Source organism: Ostrea edulis, chromosome 4 (genome assembly GCF_947568905.1).
Source record: "Ostrea edulis chromosome 4, xbOstEdul1.1, whole genome shotgun sequence".
In the NCBI taxonomy this organism is placed as follows: Eukaryota; Metazoa; Mollusca; class Bivalvia; order Ostreida; family Ostreidae; genus Ostrea; species Ostrea edulis.
In genome coordinates this window covers 79,874,795-79,893,736 of record NC_079167.1, presented here as the reverse complement: position 1 = coordinate 79,893,736, position 18,942 = coordinate 79,874,795, and the positions used below count along the sequence as shown (strand labels likewise).

The following is an 18,942-nucleotide window of genomic DNA, read 5'->3' as shown; positions in this document are numbered from 1 at the left end:
ATAGGACGACCTGTAGAAAAATTGAAATCTTAAATCAAATATTAAATCCACCATATTAGGATTATATTGCATTACACTGTAATTAACTATTGTTTTTTAAAAATACATCAGCTATATTTTGTCTTTAAGAAAGTTTTGGTGTTTCATTTATAGTATTACATTTCTCAACATAATTGAACAGTTATGTCTCAGAAATCAAAATTGACCCATGAGCCAAAAACAGTTCTAGAAATCTAGTAGAAGATTTTTTTTTTTGCATGGTCATACACGGATTGTTTTCTCAAGTTTGGTCAAGTTAGGACTCAATGTCGGCATTCAGTATTATTTAACCTAAAGTAAAGATTTTTTAAGCTCTCTTAAATGAAAAGCTGTGTACAATGTTAATTATTTTACATGTTTTAGTTTGTGCTATATTTTATTGAATATCTTTGTGAAAAGAATTGTGAATTAAATACAATTGTAACTGATCAAATATATTACATATTGATGGAGTTTTAAAAATTTAAAAACATTATAGTTAAGGCCTCAAATAAATATTGTTGTGTTTCTGACCCTAAATTAAACACACGACACCTAGTTTTTAAAACAAATATTGTTGAAGAAATCATTGAAGAAACATTGTTTGAGGGACTTGACATCTATAATTCAATTCATCTATAATAAGTAATTTTGATCAAACTTACTTTAAAAGTTTCATTGACAATAAGTGAAAAATGAGCCCCTCATCTTCAATAAAACATTATAATATGTTTAAATGGAGATTGTGATCAGAATGTTAAAACTTTGTTCATAGTTAAAGACCAAAATATGAATTATAAATCCTAATCTGAATTTAGGCTGGTATATTCGACTCGTTTACGGTACAACTTAATACGAGGAAGTGTATCGTAAAGAAGCAAATTTTTTTTAATCCTTAATCAACTTGCCATTATTTTCACTTAAATGTTTTAGGAAACATAACAATTTATATTTTTAGCCTAAATTTCAAATCACATTACATATATATGCATGTGTCTGTTTTCAGTATACTTTTTGGGGAATTTGAGTGATTCACCTGACCCTTTGAACAAGGCTATATTGAGGTCTTCAAAGGAATCCTAGATTTGTCAAGGTATCATATTTTCCTATAATTTAATGTAATGATTATGTTTTCAAGATTTTATTGTAGATTATTCTGTGACCCACAAAGCAAGATCATCTATCTGTCCTTAAAGTTTTGGCCAAGCTATATACACTGCATGCAGATAATTATATATTTCTTTAAAATGTTATAGTATTTAAACATCTTTATATGGTTGTATATGTACATGTAACAGAAGTTATGAAATCTGTGTTCAGTGTTTTATCATGCAAAATCTAATTAGGAGTACAACTATACATTTACAAACTATGTACAAGACACAAACACAATTTCTACCACAAAACTTTCATCAGATACAAGTCAAAAGATTTAAGATTATAAAAATAAAGCTAATAATTGTACATATAGCAGATCTTAGAAATATTTTCATGAAGCACGAATCCTAAGATAATAAGAGATGCATTATTGTTTATGCTATCACTTTGCCTGTATTTCTGTCTTGGTTGAGTACAGTACACTTGCAGATGACACACACTGTTTCATGGAATTTCATGATATCACATTTTGTTACATACTGAATAACTGCATGATTTTTTTCCTTTGAGAAGCCATATATGTTTCAATTGCTGCCCAACAAATACCAGTGTCTTAAAGTAATTTGTAAGTATTCAGTATCTTAGTATAAATCGAAAGTATTTTGAAGCATGATGTTACAGTTAGTTTATTTTGTCTCCTCTCTTCCAGAGGGAGACATTCTGTTTTTGTACTTTCTGTCTGTCCGTCTGTCTGTCACAAATTATTGTGAACGCTTCTCCTCCTATATGGCTTATAAAACAGACTTGAAACTTTGTACAATGCTTCATTGCAATCTGTAGATGTGCATTTTGTTGGGATGGGGGGATCTAATTTTTGCCCTAAAAGTTATAGTGGATCTAAGAGGAGTAGAAGATGTTTAAATAGCTTGTGGATGCTTCTTCTCCGATATGGATTATCGGATAGACTTGAATTTTTTTTTTACAAGACTTCAATGCCATTTGCAAAGAGGCAAATTATAGGGACAGGGGGTCCAATTGTTTTCTTAAAAGTTATAGTGGGTCTGAGGGGTGGAGGGTATAAAATAGTTTGTGAACACTTATATATGGCTTATGGGAGTTCATAATGTCTATGCTCCTGCTCATGCTTTCTCCTCCATACCATGCAGTACACTAAGGGTATTTTCACAAGGAGAATTTCCAATTTAGGGAGCAGGGATGACATGTGTTTTTCCTAAAAAAAAACAACAAAAAAAAAACAATCTCTAGTTTCAAATTATGATTGTGGTATTTTTGTTTCTCTTCTATAAAATGTTAATTATATCAAAAATATATGTTTTGAAAAAAATATATAATATGTATGTAAAGTTATAATCAAGACTTTTCTTTCTGGTAAATTAGGCATAGTGTATATACAGCGTAGATAGAAATGAATCACATCACATAGAAAAATTCTAAATCCATTTTAGCGCACATGAGCTGAATGCTCGAAAAGGCAATTCTGATCACTTTTTGCTGTCATCAGTCCATCTGTGCAACAGTTTCGACTTCCCTCTCCAGAACCATAGTGTTAATTTCAGCCAAACTTGTCACCCTTCAAAGAGGAGATAATCAGAAAAATAGAGTGGGATCATTGAAAAATCTTCTCAAGAACCACTGAGCCAGAAAAACTGAAATTTACATGGAATCATCCTGGCATAGTGTAGATTAATGTTCAATAAAATCATGGTCCCTGGGGATAGGATTGGGCCACAATATGGGATCAAAATTTTACACACTGATTTATATATAGAAAAAAATCTGCTTTTGTGATTCGACACATTTAGTCAATTCTTCTAATCATAATTTTTACAAGTGTCCCTACATCCAACCTGACGAGCTGGTATGGTGACTCAATGCTATTTACACAGACTTTCACACGTATGATAGAATTTCATACAAAGGATAAAATTAAAGAGAAAGAAGATACATGGGAAAATTACTCTAGCTGCTGAACAAAAACATAAAAATAAGGAAAAACTTTAAAAAAAAAATAAATAAATAAAAAATTGCTAACAATGGCTATGTTGTTTTGTTCACTCTGTGAACAATATAAAAGTCTTAACGTTTTGGTCACAAAATCAGTACAAATATATATTCATGTACAAATTACATGCTGATGTAGCATTTATGCCTATAATCTTCTTATACATGCACATTGTGATATATAATCATTTATTCAGTTTTTAAACAATTTCCATTTTTCATCAAATTGTTCTATGCAGTTCTTTCTAAGAGCTATGTGTCTAGCAATGCGAGGCGAAGATAACGAACAGTGATCAATCTCATAACTCCTATAAGCAATACAAAATAGATAGTTGGGCAAATACGGACCCCTGGACACACCAGAGGTGGGATCAGGTGCCGACGAGGAATAAGCATCCCTGTTGACCGGTCACACCCGCCGTGAGCCCTACATACTGATCAGGTAAACGGAGTTATCCGCAGTCAAAATCAGTGTGCCAAAAACGGTTTAACAATCGGTATGAAACACGTCAGACAGCATTTGACCCAATGATAGGTAGTATTGACGAACTAGATCGTTATAACGACCTAGAATTTGCAAAATGCTGACTTCAATCGAGACTGTTGAAACCCCTGTACCATCAACTTGTTTGTCAGTAGCTTACCTCGATTTAAAAACTGACCATATGCAGAAAAAGGTCTTGCATATCAAATCAGTTGAGATATATAAACACCATATGCAGGTGATCATGGAATATTGCTACATGAATATGGGAAATTGACGATGGAGAAGCTGAAATCATCCCGTTTGTCTTACAGTTGAGTTGTCAGTTTGCCGTCAATGTCTACTTTCAATAAAATATCTAAGTATGAAGCAGAAGTGGACGAATCTGTGGTGCCCTTTATTTCGAGCTCACGGGGATATATCAAATCGACATATGAATGAAAGATATTATTGTTAATAGACAAAACGTCATCGATATATCTAAATGTCGAATTGAAAGCCAAAGCGAGATATTTTTTCTTCTTGCGTAGAAGTTTTTGAATAAATTCTGCTTCATATGAATATAGAAACAAAAGAGCAAAATTCGTACCCATGGGAATTTATATATTTTTATCGCTCACCTGAGTTTTCAATTTTCATCTTCTCCAGAACCACCGGACCAATTTCAATCAAACTTGGTGGCCTTGAGTGAAGGGGATTCACGTTTATACAAATGAAGGTTCATACTACCTTCAAAGGGGAGATAAACACAAATATACAAAAATAGGGTAGGGTCATTTAAAAATCTTCTTCTCAAGAACCACTGGGCCAGAAGAGAGGAAATTTATATGAAAGCTTCCGGGCATAGTGCAGATTCAAGTTTGTAAAATCATGGTTACGGGGGTAGATTGGGGTCACAAACGGGAACAAAGCTTTACATGAAAATATACTAGAACAATATCTAAATATGGGCCAAGGTAATTCAGGTTAGCAATATGGCCCATGGGCTCTTGTCTTTAATGCTATTGATACTAAATTGAAACTGAATAAATATTTACAAGGAGTAATTAAGGCAGGTCTTTACCAAATAGGAATTATTTTCATGATTTCAGGGGTAGGGATTTTGGTTCCAAGGTGATTATTGTCCTTATCATTTTTTTAAAGCTTTCTTTAAGTTCGCTGATACAGTATAAAAATTCCGTGCATAATTAGGAAAAGCAGAAGCGGATGCACCAAAATTGTGAATTTTGCTACCCGAAGGTTTTGACTTTAGGACGGGTCCAAATTAGTATATCATGTGTTGATTTCCATAGATTATATCACACAAAGTCTTTTATGTTGGTACTATAGAGAACCCTCACTGCTACGACCCTTAGCACTAAGCATATATCTAAATTTGTGGTACCTCACCTACAGCCGGTGAAACCTCAATATGAGTGAAAAATTCTCGACGGACGTAAAAACAATCAATCAGTCTTCATATTTCATACTGGAAAATAAATTTTAGATACCTTATATTGATCGTTGTAATTTTTTTGTCTTTCAGAGATTCATTTTGAGGAAATATCTGATGTGCAGTGCACATTCCAAAATGAATTCATCAGTTTACACCATGATCTACCTTCAAATCCTGTATATAATCTGACCAGGGATACTCTAAAGTGCAAGTCACAGACAAAAAGTTATAAGGATAACTTCCAAAATTTTTAAGAACTTGTTATAACTTTAAAATGTATATATGTAGATATACTGATATTGAATTAAATTTTAGAAAATTTCAGCATCTGTTGTTTTATATATATAGGCATACTGTAGAGATTTTCCACTCTAAATGTTCAGTTTCTTTAATGCTTATGGCTAAAAAGAACTTTTATACAGATACATTGGTGTAACATTGTCCTAATATCTGATCAATACATATAGATAAGAAAACTATGTATATTTCAATATATGTGGGACATTTTCAACCATTATATTTCCATTTATGAGCAGTATAACTTGTACATGGTACTTCTTAACCAACTTTAATACTGAATAACTATAACTACCTGCTTGCATGCATTGCAGAGCACAGCCGTAGTAATGATTCACATTTGCTGACGAATTACTTTAGTATGAAGAGTACAATTGGTACGTGAAGTTTTAAATTTATGAAAACAGACAAGAAAATGCATAATAGGCTTTTCACAGATATTTCTTAAGATATGTAGAAAATATGTATGCAAGGTGAAGATAACGAACAGTGATCAATCTGATAACTCCTACAAGCAATACAAAATAGATAGTTGGGCAAACACGGACCCCTGGACACACCAGAGGTGGGATCAGGTGCCTAGGAGGAATAAGCATCCCCTGTTGACAGGTCACACCCGCCGTGAGCCCCATATCCTGATCAGGTAAACGGAGTTATCCGCAGTCAAATCAGTGTGCCAAGAACGGCTTAACAATCGGTATGAAACACGTCAGACAGCATTTGACCCAATGCGAAGTTGTATTGACGAACTAGATCGTTATAACGACCATAGAATTTGCGAAATGCTGACTTCAATCGAGACTGTTGAAATCCCTGTACCACCAACTTGTTTGTCAGTAGCTTACCTCGATTTAAAAACTGACTATACCCAGAACAAGCTCATTCATATAATTTGTATAAATCCTGCTAATCTACCTTCTTCCTAAGTGAGGTGTATGGTACGTCATATTTATATCTATTCCTATAAGGATTTCGTATATAATTTATGAAATACTCCTATATTTGATAAGATATCTAATAAATCTGATAAGATATCTCATACAATTTACAGTTTATAAAATATCTAAGATATATTATAAATTATGTAAAATTTCTCATAAGATTTATAAGATTTCTTGTATATCAAACATGATATCTTATAATGATTATGAGATATCTTATAAAAATAGAAGATATCTTAAATATATTTTAATTTGATATCTTATAAAACAAAAGATATCTTAAATGTTTTATAAGATTTCTCATAAACTTTATAAATTATCTTGCATATCTTATAAGATAAACAATTTAAAAAAAAAAATCTCATAACTTTATAATACATGCAAGATATCTGATGTGTTTTATGAGCTACCTTATTAAAGTAATTTCATATGATACATTATAAAGTTTACAAGATATCTTATAAAAACTCGTTTTTTAGATATCTTATAAAATATATAAGATATCTTTTTAAGTTTGAGATATCTTATAATATATTACATATGTTTTATAAGATATCTTATAACATATATGACATATATTGTTAGGAAATAAATATAAAATATATCCGATCTTTTATCAAACATCCAATTATAAAGGATACAATTAAGATATTTCATAAACTTTAGAGGATATCTTATACGATTTATAAGAAGTCTTGTAAGTTTTATAAGATATCTTATAAAATCTATGTGATATCTTTAAAGAGGAAGAAAACGACAGCCATAGAAGCGTAGTAATAATGTCTAACAATAATATCAATTTCATTTTTTTTCTGTGACATTGACTATTTACTGATAATGTGTTACATTATTTTGTGCAGTTTATATGAGTCGCAATTATATTGTAAGTGGGGGAATCACACATATTTTCTTCACCAATTTTATTTTCAATCCAAAATATTCAGTTTTTGTAACCAATGCTAAAGATGATTTAATTTTTTTAAAATCCTTGACAAGAAAAAAATTCTTTTGTCCTGTGACTTGCCTATTCTCCTGTGTTCGAAAAAAATTCTTCATTTCTTACTTCGGGGGGAAGGGGGACTTAATTACTACTTACTACCAAACCTTACCTTTGATTTCGTAATTCGGGGAGGAAGGAGGTTGATATATATACAAATTATCCATCGATACATGTTTGCAGTTCTGTCTTTACCCTAACTAGCATTATAAATGAAAGTGGAAGAGAGCAGTCATCCCAATTTCTCTATTTGCTTATGTTATAAACAAGTGAATTTTACCCCCCCCCCCCTCCCCAAAGACAAGAGAAGAAAAGACCCCCATGGCACGACAGTAAGACTTTAAATGACTCTAACTTCTTGAACTTTTCACCATTTCACAATATCGCCAGTAATGACAGTACTTAATTGGATTTTCTACGTAATTGCAAGGTATCAGGACAACTCGCCCCCTCTTCGGGACAACTCACCCCTAAGAAAACTCGCCCTCAAGACAACTCGCCCTCTCTCATGAGATAACTCTCCCCTTCATATCATACATGTTTACAATTATTATATTTGGTCTAAATCCAAGAGGTGTATCAGCAAAAATTAATAAATTTCTTATAGATAGTATATACATCACAGACAAAAAAGATATGTTCACATCAACACACATTTTTATGCCAGACGAAATACTTTAGTGAAAATCAAGTGTTTGGGATCAAATTCATCATCAGCTTTATGTACATGTAAAATATATAATGTCAGCGGAAACAAGTAAGCGTTTGGTAGGAAGAGTATTAGCTTGGTCTACGGCTGACGTACTATAATTATCTATAATCTGCGTCTGTTGTTAATTCTAATTGTTTGATTTCTCCCAAGCTATTATCAATTTACTTCAAACGTTAAGGTACTCACCATCAGGGTACTTTTCACTTTGAAATCGCAGCGTAAAAAGAATCAGTAAAACAAAGCCGTTATAAAATTTCTAACATGGGGATTTTATGATTTGTCAACGGGAATTAGTTGAGAAACACATTAAAAGATAATTACATGTATCAGAATATTCATGTAAAAGTCTTCGTCATGAAATGGTTCATTACAATGTATGATCCTGCCTTAACGTCCATTGTCATTGTAAATTCTCCGGAAGGAAATGTTGAAAAACATTAACTCATCACGGTCATTCAATGCCTCTACAATTACAAATATGACAACTGTTGATCACCTTATTTTCTTCAGTTTAGAATAACACTTCCTTGTTGTTTTAAGAATTCTAACACGCAGGCACTTGTCTTTTTGATATTATTGAGACTGACTTTGTCATCTGAATACCGTAAGTAAACAATTTTCATACCATCTCTATCTACGTGTATCTTATTAGTAACTCTCTGGTTTGTGAAGTCGACTAAGTACTGATGATAAGGCACAGATACACTGTGCTAACAATCATATCGAAACAAGGAGCGTTTCTGTGAATGGTATCTCCAAATCAGATTTTTTCCAGATATATTATCGAAGTGGATTTAAGTTTAACATATCCTTATTTACCATCATGCATCAAACTACAGTTTACATTTTGTAAATATTTCCAATCAATTGGTTTTCATTTTGAATTATGAATTGTACTGGACAGTAAACACCCGGAATAATCCACAAAACGTTACATGTCTTTTACTGTTTTAATTAATTAAATATTTCCTCAATCAAATTTTAATAATCAATTTGATGACAAATATCAAACAGTCGTGTTCACACAAACGTGCCAAAACTGCCTCCTAGGGATAACCAAAGCGAATAGTTAAGTGACTCACGTACCCCTATGGCGATCCATGAAGGATACTGCCTCTGCGGGAATTCCTTAGCGAGGTTTCTCATTCCTCTACCGAAAAAGACAAGCTCGAATCCATCCGTTATAGCGTTAGACCCCTCATACAGACTCTGCTTGCAAACTGTGAAAAGCTTATATTGATCCCAAAATATTCATCACAGGCCATTTCCTGCTATACTAAGCAGTGCTAGTCCGTTATATCCGCTGATCCACTACACCCCAACTTACAGCACTTCACAAATTCATATAATCAGAGAGAGAGAGAGAGAGAGAGAGAGAGAGAGAGAGAGAGAGAGACAGACAGAGAGAGACAGAGAGAGAGAGAGAATATATATAAAGCACTAAAATGACCAACAACACAAACAGTGTGGAGTTGTCTAATTTTCGGGACGAACAAATAAAATCCACTGTATTTACATAGATATGAAATGTAAATTAATGTAATTATAACGAAGACAAACTATCATTAAAGCTAAACTACTAAACATGGCGTTTTCATATTGAAATCGTAAGGTTGTTCATGTAAGTATCATATGAATGCTTCTTCAATATTAAGTCAACGAAAACTGTCGAAGGTATGGTCAATAAAAGCGTATATTGGGGTACTTGATGAAAATATTCTATGAATTAGATCAAATTTGTATTTTATAATATGTTGGGGTTAACCCAAGTGTATGTGAGTAATTTGCCATACTATTTTATTTCCATGAATTAAATTGTTAACATCATGAAGTAAATGTAAATATATAAGTTCTACATGTATATGGTATGATTCTATTTTGAACAATAAACGATTTTCTACCGCTAACATGCATAAAATCTCATGCACTCCAGAAGTCGTAAGGCTTGGCAAAAAACTCTGACTTCAGAATTTCGTAAGTTTTACATTAAGATACGATGCTTCTGTTTTACTAACGTGTTCTTAAGTTTCCATCGTAAACTTAACTTGCGAACTATTCGTAACTTAGGATCTGACGCTGTGAAAGCACACTTGTCATGTTCCCTTTCAATATTTCATAGCACTTGTATGTTCAATATGGACGTTCAGCAGCTGATGAAATTAGAGAATTAACAATTTTAAGGCAAATAAAGTTCAATATAGATAATTACTAGAATCTACGAATATTTTTGTACAAAAATGTATTCGTTTTTTATTATTGCATTTGAAATATCAATCGTTTTCATATATTCTTTAAATACATTTCAAACTATTGTAAATGACTACATACACTGTACAATACACTGGAATTATCCTCTTAATCTAGATACTTCACATAACAAAATGTATACATATGTACGAACAGAAAAATCTGCAAATTTTCCGTCTCACCATTTTTCAGTCATATTGAATTTTTCAATATTCATATTTAATTTTTCGAGGCATTTACCAACACATGCCCTGTACATGGTGTATTAGGTGCACACCACAAAGTGTATAAATTTGCTCTTGATTACGGAATGATGTACACTTTGTTGTCGGTATAGACAAATCAAACGCGCCTTGGGTTTTTAAAAGTAGAAATAGGCAAATATATGTTCTACCAACTCGTGGGGAGGGGGGGGGGGAGAAAGAAGTTTGGATAGCATTTTCTTTCAAGCTCTGGAGACGGTCGTTCGGACCCTCGCCTACCCATTGTTGAATCGGTATAGCATAATATTGCAGAATAGGATATATTGGAAAACATTGTTACAATCTCTGTTAAACAGCAAGACTGTGATAATCCTGAAATTTTATAAATGTATAATAATTCCAGTGTAGCGTTGGTGTATTGTGCAAAGAAAAACTTAGAACAACACAATATTGTACAAAATCCAAACATATAATACTAGGGTTAAATTTATATTACAGCATTCGCGTATAATAAAATGCTTTGCAGACCTAGTACATGCTTTTCTGATTTTTGTAAGGATACACTCAGACTCAGTCAAAAGCCTAGAATTTCTTTACTTAGTCTGTCAACTGAAGATTATACGTGTTTTTGAAAACTTATAGCGTTCAATGAGTTCGACATATGACACAGGGTAAGAACTTTGCTTCCGTCGCGAAAGTTTCAATGAGGACACAGCGGTATCTTTTCATTTTTTCTAAAAATGTTCCGAAACATTGAACAGCATTAGGGCAGCCATTTTTATCTAGTTGACAACAACTTACAATGTACGAAAAGAAATCTTAACTTAAGATAGCCCATAGAGTGTCGTAGAGTTACGATGATTTTTTTAACATAACTTAAGTTAAGAAGTTTTATAAGACGGATATTTCTTAAGGTTACGACAAAATTTTAAACTTACGAAGTTTAGTAAAACTCAGTCCTGGATTTTACCAGAATGGCAAATAAACGTAATATTTAGTTTTTTGGTGGAAAGATGGAATAATTGTCTATAACTATGAGTTCGACACTTACTTTCACAACAATTAGGGGACCCTGTGCATCCAGAGAAACGCATGCAGGATCCGTCAACAAAATCACAAATATCGAGGCATTTCTGACAACAATTCTGGGAGTAGTTGAGTCCATACGTTTCTTCGTCACATGCTTGAATATATATGATACAGATAGTCTAAGGCAATGCAAGAAATGAGCAATATTAAGTGTTAGGACCAATATTGGGTAATACGGATGTTATTGGTTTGTTTTAGACATGTTTTTGGCTTCTGTTTGCATTTCTGCATGCGATTTTCGACCATAGAGTAGCGTCCACCATATTTTGGGAGAACTACCTGTGTTACGCAACTTGGTTTAATTTGCCTTGCAAATAACTTCCTTTTTTATGTTTAGAACTTTATTTGATAGCGAACGTTTTTAGGCAATACTTATATGGAAACAGTGATATATGATTGTTTCTGATGGACTATCAACATATTTCCTATTGTGGTTCCACCTCAAACATCTAAAGATGTTTGTTTGCAGTGACTAATCATGGCCCTCGTATGTTGAGATGAAGATTTTTAAATCTGTTTGTCTTTGCATTCCTATGTAAAATTTTCATTCCCTATTGTGGCTCCACCTTACTCCCGGGGACCACAATAAGAACAAACTTGAATCTGAACTACCAGGAATTGCTTGTACATCTAGATCTGTATGGACACTTCAAAAACACATTTTTTACCAATAGAGGACAATATACACCCATATTTTACTACTGTACTGTGCGACGCACGTTGATTAATTTCGGAGAGGACATTCTATGACTAATTCTAAAGCACATCGCATAGTAAGTCTCATTTTTAATTTATTGTAAAATGAAAACTACCGAAAATTATATAACACAAATTAAAGCTGTTTTTACAGGATGAATTTACCTTTCCATATTATCACATACTTTACACGACCATTCTGCCCGATGAATAAAGGCTAGATATTTTGACATCACAGATAGTTGCTTCTTCAACAAAAATGGAAAACAAAATTATTCATATCTAGTGATCAAGTTCAACTCGAACCCATAAGAATTCCAACATACTGTTGGGAGACCTGATCACCAAAGACTACGAAGGTATTGTCAGTGAGGAACTCGAGGACATTTTTTATTTTAATTTCAAGTTCAGAGTACTGTGGAATCAAAGTTTTTTTTTGGATGAGTGATCACTTGATGCAAGGTGAAGATAACGAACAGTGATCAATCTGATAACTCCTACAAGCAATACAAAATAGATAGTTGGGCAAACACGGACCCCTGGACACACCAGAGGTGGGATCAGGTGCCTAGGAGGAGTAAGCATCCCCCGTCGACCGGTCACACCCGCCGTGAGCCCTATGTACAGTGTAGCTTTACAGGGGCATGGACACGATTTGAGCTGAAAGTTTTCAAATTTTATTTTTCCATTTTTAATTCTTACAATGCTTAACTAAGCTACATGTATTTCTAATGACCAGCAAAACTTTGAATGTCAATTGTCGAGTTATATAGAGATACAGAGCTTACAATTCTTTGCTATGTAAATAAGGCTCCTGTCATGTTAATGTTTACATAGTTTAAATATACAAGTTAAAGCAGATTTGTTCAACTTAAAAGTTAATTCTGAACACAATTAAACAGTTTTCAGTGTTTGTCACATTTCATTTTCTAACAAGCAATCTACTGTAACAATGTATATGTAAACAAAAAAAAAAAATTACTAAAGCCTTGTTTACATAACAAAGCACTGCGAGTGCTGTATCTCGCATGCAGGGTGAAGATAACGAACAGTGATCAATCTCATAACTCCTATAAGCAATACAAAATAGACAGTTGGGCAAACACGGACCCCTGGACACACCAGAGGTGAGATCAGGTGCCTAGGAAGAGTAAACATCCCCTGTTGACCTGTCACACCCGCCGTAAGCCCCATATCCTGATCAGGTAAACGGAGTTATCCGCAGTCAAAATCAGTGTACCAAGAACGGCTTAACAATCGGTATGAAACACGTCAGACAGCATTTGACCCAATGCGAAGTTGTATTGACGAACTAGATCGTTATAACGACCATAGAATTTGCGAAATGCTGACTTCAATCGAGACTGTTGAAATCCCTGTACCATCAACTTGTTTGTCAGTAGCTTACCTCGATTTAAAAACTGACTATACCCAGAACAAGCTCTTGTATATCGAATCAGTTGAGATATATAAACACCATATGCAGGTGATAATGGAATATTGCTACATAAATGTGGGAAGTTGACGATGGAGAAGCTGAAATCATCCCGTTTGTCATACAGTTGAGTTGTTAGTTTGCCGTTAATGTCTACTTTCAATAAAATATATGAATAATGATCAACTGGATTATTTCAGCTACTCCATCGTCAACGTCCCATTTTTATGTAGCAATATTCCATTCTCACCTGCATATGTTTATGTCTCTCAACTGATTTGATACGTAATAGGAGCTTGTTCTGCGTATAGTAAGTTTTTAAATCAAGGCAGGTTACTGACAAGCAAGTTTATGATGTAAGGATTTCAGCAGTCTCGTTTAAAGTTAGAATTTCGCAAATTCTATAGTAGTTATAAGGATTTCATTTGCGAATACAACCTATCATTTGGCCAAATGCTGTCCGAGTTTTTTCTTAGCATTTGTTCGAGTGTTCCACGCACAATGAATTTAACAACAGATTACTCCGTTGACCTCATCAAGACAGGGCGTATGGCGGGTGTGGCTGGTCGACGATGGTGCTTGCCCCTCCTGGGCATTTGCGTTTGCTCAACTCTTTATTTTGTATTCCTTGGGGGAGTTATATGTACGAAATTGATCACTGGTCATTATCCTCACCTTTCATATATGCCAATATATTTAAACATTTAGAATAAACGTACGAAATGCACATGTGTAAGAATCTACTGTTTTCTTTTAACATTACAATGGCATTAAAAACCATTCGTTATTTATTTTGAAAGCAGAGAATATATGTTTTTCAAATGAAAGGTGAAGATAAAGATATAAATCTCATATATCATACCTGTAATTTCAAAGATTTAGAGACATTACTTTTACATAATCTTGTTTTGCGCGTTATCGGTAAAATTTGAGCGGTGCGATGTAAAGAGGTTTAATATGTCATTCCACTCATACACAATCATGCGAATAGACACCAGCATTAAAACGTAAGCTAACTCATGCCTGAAGACTGCACAACTTCCTGCCAACTTTAAAGGGGCATGGACACGGTTTAGCCGAACATTTTATTTTTCCAGTTTTATTGTTGACTATGCTTAATGTAAAACTTATACGGTACCAATTTTGATGCACCAGATGTGCATTTCGACAAATAATGTCTCTTCAGTGATGCTCAACCGAAATGTTTGAAATCCGAAATAACTATGAAGTTTTAGAGCTAAATATAGCCAAAAACAGCGTGCCAAAAAGTGGAGCCAAATTCGTCCAAGGATAAGAGCTATGCATGAGGGAGATAATCCTTAATTTTGAAATGAATTTCTAAATTTTATAACAGCAATTAAATATACATCCGTATTTTCAAGCTAGTAACGAATTACTTAGCTACTGGGCTGTAGAGACCCTCGGGGACTAATAGTCCACCAGCAGAGGCCTCGACCCAGGGGTCATAATGTAAAACTTATACGGTACAAATTTTGATGCACCAGATGCGCATTTCGACAAATAATGTCTCTTCAGTGATGCTCAACCGAAATGTTTGAAATCCGAAATAACTAAGATTTAGAGCTAAATATAGCCAAAAACAGGGTGCCAAAAAAGTGACTAAAGTATTTCTGATGGTCAACCAAAATTCGAATATCAAATATTGAGTTACAAGTGAGACACCGCACTCACAATTCTTTCTTATGTAAACAAGGCTCGCGTCATGTTTTTTTTACATGTAGATTGCTTGATAGAAAATGGCATGTTTAAAACAAAATGAGATGTGCTGAACACTAGAAACTATTCATTGATTGTCAGAATTAAGTTTGAAATTAGAAAATCTGCTTTACACGAACTTTTACTAGTAAATATAACTTATATGTAAACCAAAAAAGCTCTGTATCTTCCATGTACCTCGACAACTGACATTCAAAATTTTGCTGACCATTAGAAATACCTTAGTTAAGCATTTTAAACTTTAAAAATCGAGTCCATGTCCCTCTTAGGATGGATTCTTCTCATATTAATTTGTCATGTTGGGGTACATATTGTTTGCAACAACTATAAATTGTATGCATTCTTTTGAGACACGACAGGAGATGTTTACTCCTCCTAGTCACCTGATCCCACCTCTGGTATATCCAGGGTTCCGTGTTTGCCTAACTCTCTATTTTGCATTACTTATAGGAATTATGAGATTGATCACTGTTCGTTATCTTCACCTTTCAAGCAGAACATTGAAATTCCATCACAGCAGATATCAAATATATTTTCATAATACATAATTATGAATAATTTCAAATGTTCTCTTAATTTACAGCAATATCACCATTTATTTAAAGAAATTCCTGTCTGTTTTCACAGCAGAACTGTACAGATTGTCAAACTCAATAAGATATGAGATGCCAAATTTCTTTTGAAAATGTAAGATTTTTGCACATTAATACTACTACTATACTTCAATACTTCTACTATTAAGATTTTGTGAAAGCTGGTATGATAAGGTATCTAATGACATTCAATGAAATTGGCTTATCGGGTCGAATTAGAAGAGAAATTGATTTTCTCTATATTTTACTTAACAAAACATTAGGAATAGGACATTTAACATGTTCCCAGGGATAGCAAGGTCAAGATTTCATACAAATACCCAATCTCATTAAAACCAGATCCTGAGAACCGCTCACTTAGATCGCTACACTAGTGTAGCGATCTAAGTGAGCGGATCTCAGGATCTGGTTTTAATCAGATTGACAAATACCCTGTTGCATTTGTCAGTTACTACCTGTTTCTATAGTTTCACAAAATATTTTTTTTATGTTGTTCAACTGGAAACAAAATTCAGTACTATTGATTTTTTATTGAGGGATTAAAGGGATATTTTAGTAGGCCTTTGATTAACTGAAAATATAGTCCCCTTTAATGTGGATCCCTCAGACCCAATTTTAGCATCGAATGTTGCATCTATAAGTAAGAACAAGTCATGTGACTCAATGACCCACACAAAGAAAATAAAGCCACATACCCGGTGTGATCTAATTTGTCTGAATGATTACATAATCCATTTTAATCAAGCCCATTGAGATTCCAAACCAGGTCTGTAACGTAGTCAAATGCAAATATACATTATCGTACCAAAGTTACTCCCGAAGGTAGCAACAGCTATTAAGATCATCTGATTGTCTTCGTACATATTCCTACTTACCCCAAGGCTGTGTCCACTAGTTGCGAGTCATGTCCTTACATAAGGTAGGAATACCCTAGCTATGAACTACCCTTGTACAGAAAATTTAAAAGTAGTCCGGTTAAAGACTGTAAAATATTTTGAGTAATATCTTTGTTGTTAGAAATAACAAATCATGCAACTGATAGACTATCCAACTTATGTTTTAAGATGCTGATGTGTCGATTATCAGTGTAAATCACCAAACCCAGGAACCAATACCTGGCTCCGGGATCATGAAACTGTCTTAAAGTTAAGTCAAAATTTTGACTTTAAATTAAGATTTGAACTTAGCTAAGATTGCCGACTTAAATGGATCACAAAACGAACTTAAGCAAATCCTAACTAAGATTGTCTTAACTTAAGTCTAAGTCTAGAATCTTAAATTGCTATAGCAACAAGGAACTCTTTTGCGTAGAGGTAACAAAAAGATATAAAAAATAAATGACTTAAACAACATAGTCAGTGTCTGAAACGTCTAGTTTATGATCACTAATGCTGACTCAGGCACATACATGTACCAACACCCCCCCCCCCCTAAATTAATTAAAAAGAAACTTATTTTCGTTATTACATACATGTGCATACAAATTTTGATGTATTGACCCCGTCGCCTCCCTCTTTCTAAAAGTAGTAATGAATGAAAGTGGAAATGTAAGAGTGATTGAAGCGATAATTTTATTAAATTCAATGCCTTTATTTATTTTGTCGACTGTGTACGGACATGTAGCAAAGAAGGATAACTCTAATTAATTTCAAATTCGGGCTCGGACTGCACATTATTCGTGTGCAAATGCAGACTGCAAGTAATGATTGTTTTCTTCTTCCACATTGTCAACAAACTCAATCAGGTAAATACATGTACTTTTGTAGTCGTAAGTTTTTAGTGAAACGGTCGTATGTGTACGTGCTACTTTCACATTTACATCTACTTTACGAACTACGATCAGGCAGTGAAACGCGGACAATCGGGTGATCAATTCTGCGATATTTTGATCACATAAGAAGTCATATTTATGCTTATATATTTGAAAACGCCTGGTCTCAATTTTTCTGGGCTAGCGGTGTTACTTTTCGATTACATGGATTTGACTTCTTTTCCTGTAAACAAACTTTTTATGTCAATACTCTGCTTAAAGAAAAACATTTTTTTTTTCATTATATGATTTTCAACGTCAAGATCCTGTTTTCGATCTACCGACAGTCTATTGTTTCTTAAATAAATGATTTGTCCGCTTCATGGTAGGGACAGACATCTTCAACGACGGACATCACGTTAATTTTCTCTTACTCGCCTCAAAAATGCAACCAGCGCGACCATTTTGAACGAACTTAGCGATAGTCTTAGAAAGTTAAGACAGCTCCAAGGCAGTCTTAAAAATTAAGACAAAATACCAATCTTAAGCCTAAGTGATTTTTTTGTGATCCACTTTAAGACCAGTCTTAAGATTTAAGTGCAACTTTATTGATTTAAGACAATCTTAAAGTTTAAGACAGTTTCATGATCCCGGAGCCAGGTGTTTTGCTGTATGAAGCATGTTAAAAATCAAAATATAGTATAGAAATACAGCTGCCGAGGTTGTCCATCTGTAGGGCGAACTATTTCTCTATGTGACATACTGACTAAAAGTATAAACTACTGCTGTGATCATTTTGTCTTATCTATTGTCCTGAAACTATCTGCATACATCAAAGACGCATCGCATTTTATGATCCTTAGCTCAAAACCACTTGCCAAATGAACTGCGCTCGTTTCTTGCTGAAAGCAGGCAAATCAAAAGAAGTTTGGGAATAGAAAATGTCATTTATTTAGTAAATGAGGAAAAGTATATAAAGTACAGGGGGTCATTAAAACCAAGTATACATGTAAATCAAGATCATATGCTGCAAATGATTAGATGACCCCCTGTTACATACATCTATAAAATTAACATTAAGAAAAAAAACATATATACACAAAATAAAAACATTCGATAGGGGATATAACAAGATAACCCCTTATTGCATTTACAGATGTAAAAAGACTAGCATAAAAATATTGCCTG

General features: G+C 33.7%; 1 long non-coding RNA gene across 1 annotated transcript; it reads left to right on the top strand.

The window, feature by feature from the left end:
* Nucleotides 1-1,022: 1,022 nt before the first annotated feature.
* On the top strand, nt 1,023-5,331 carry LOC130054374 (uncharacterized). Its single transcript, XR_008802684.1, has 3 exons — nt 1,023-1,111; nt 1,690-1,741; nt 5,148-5,331. It is a non-coding gene; the product is annotated as an uncharacterized LOC130054374 (long non-coding RNA).
* Nucleotides 5,332-18,942: the final 13,611 nt, after the last annotated feature.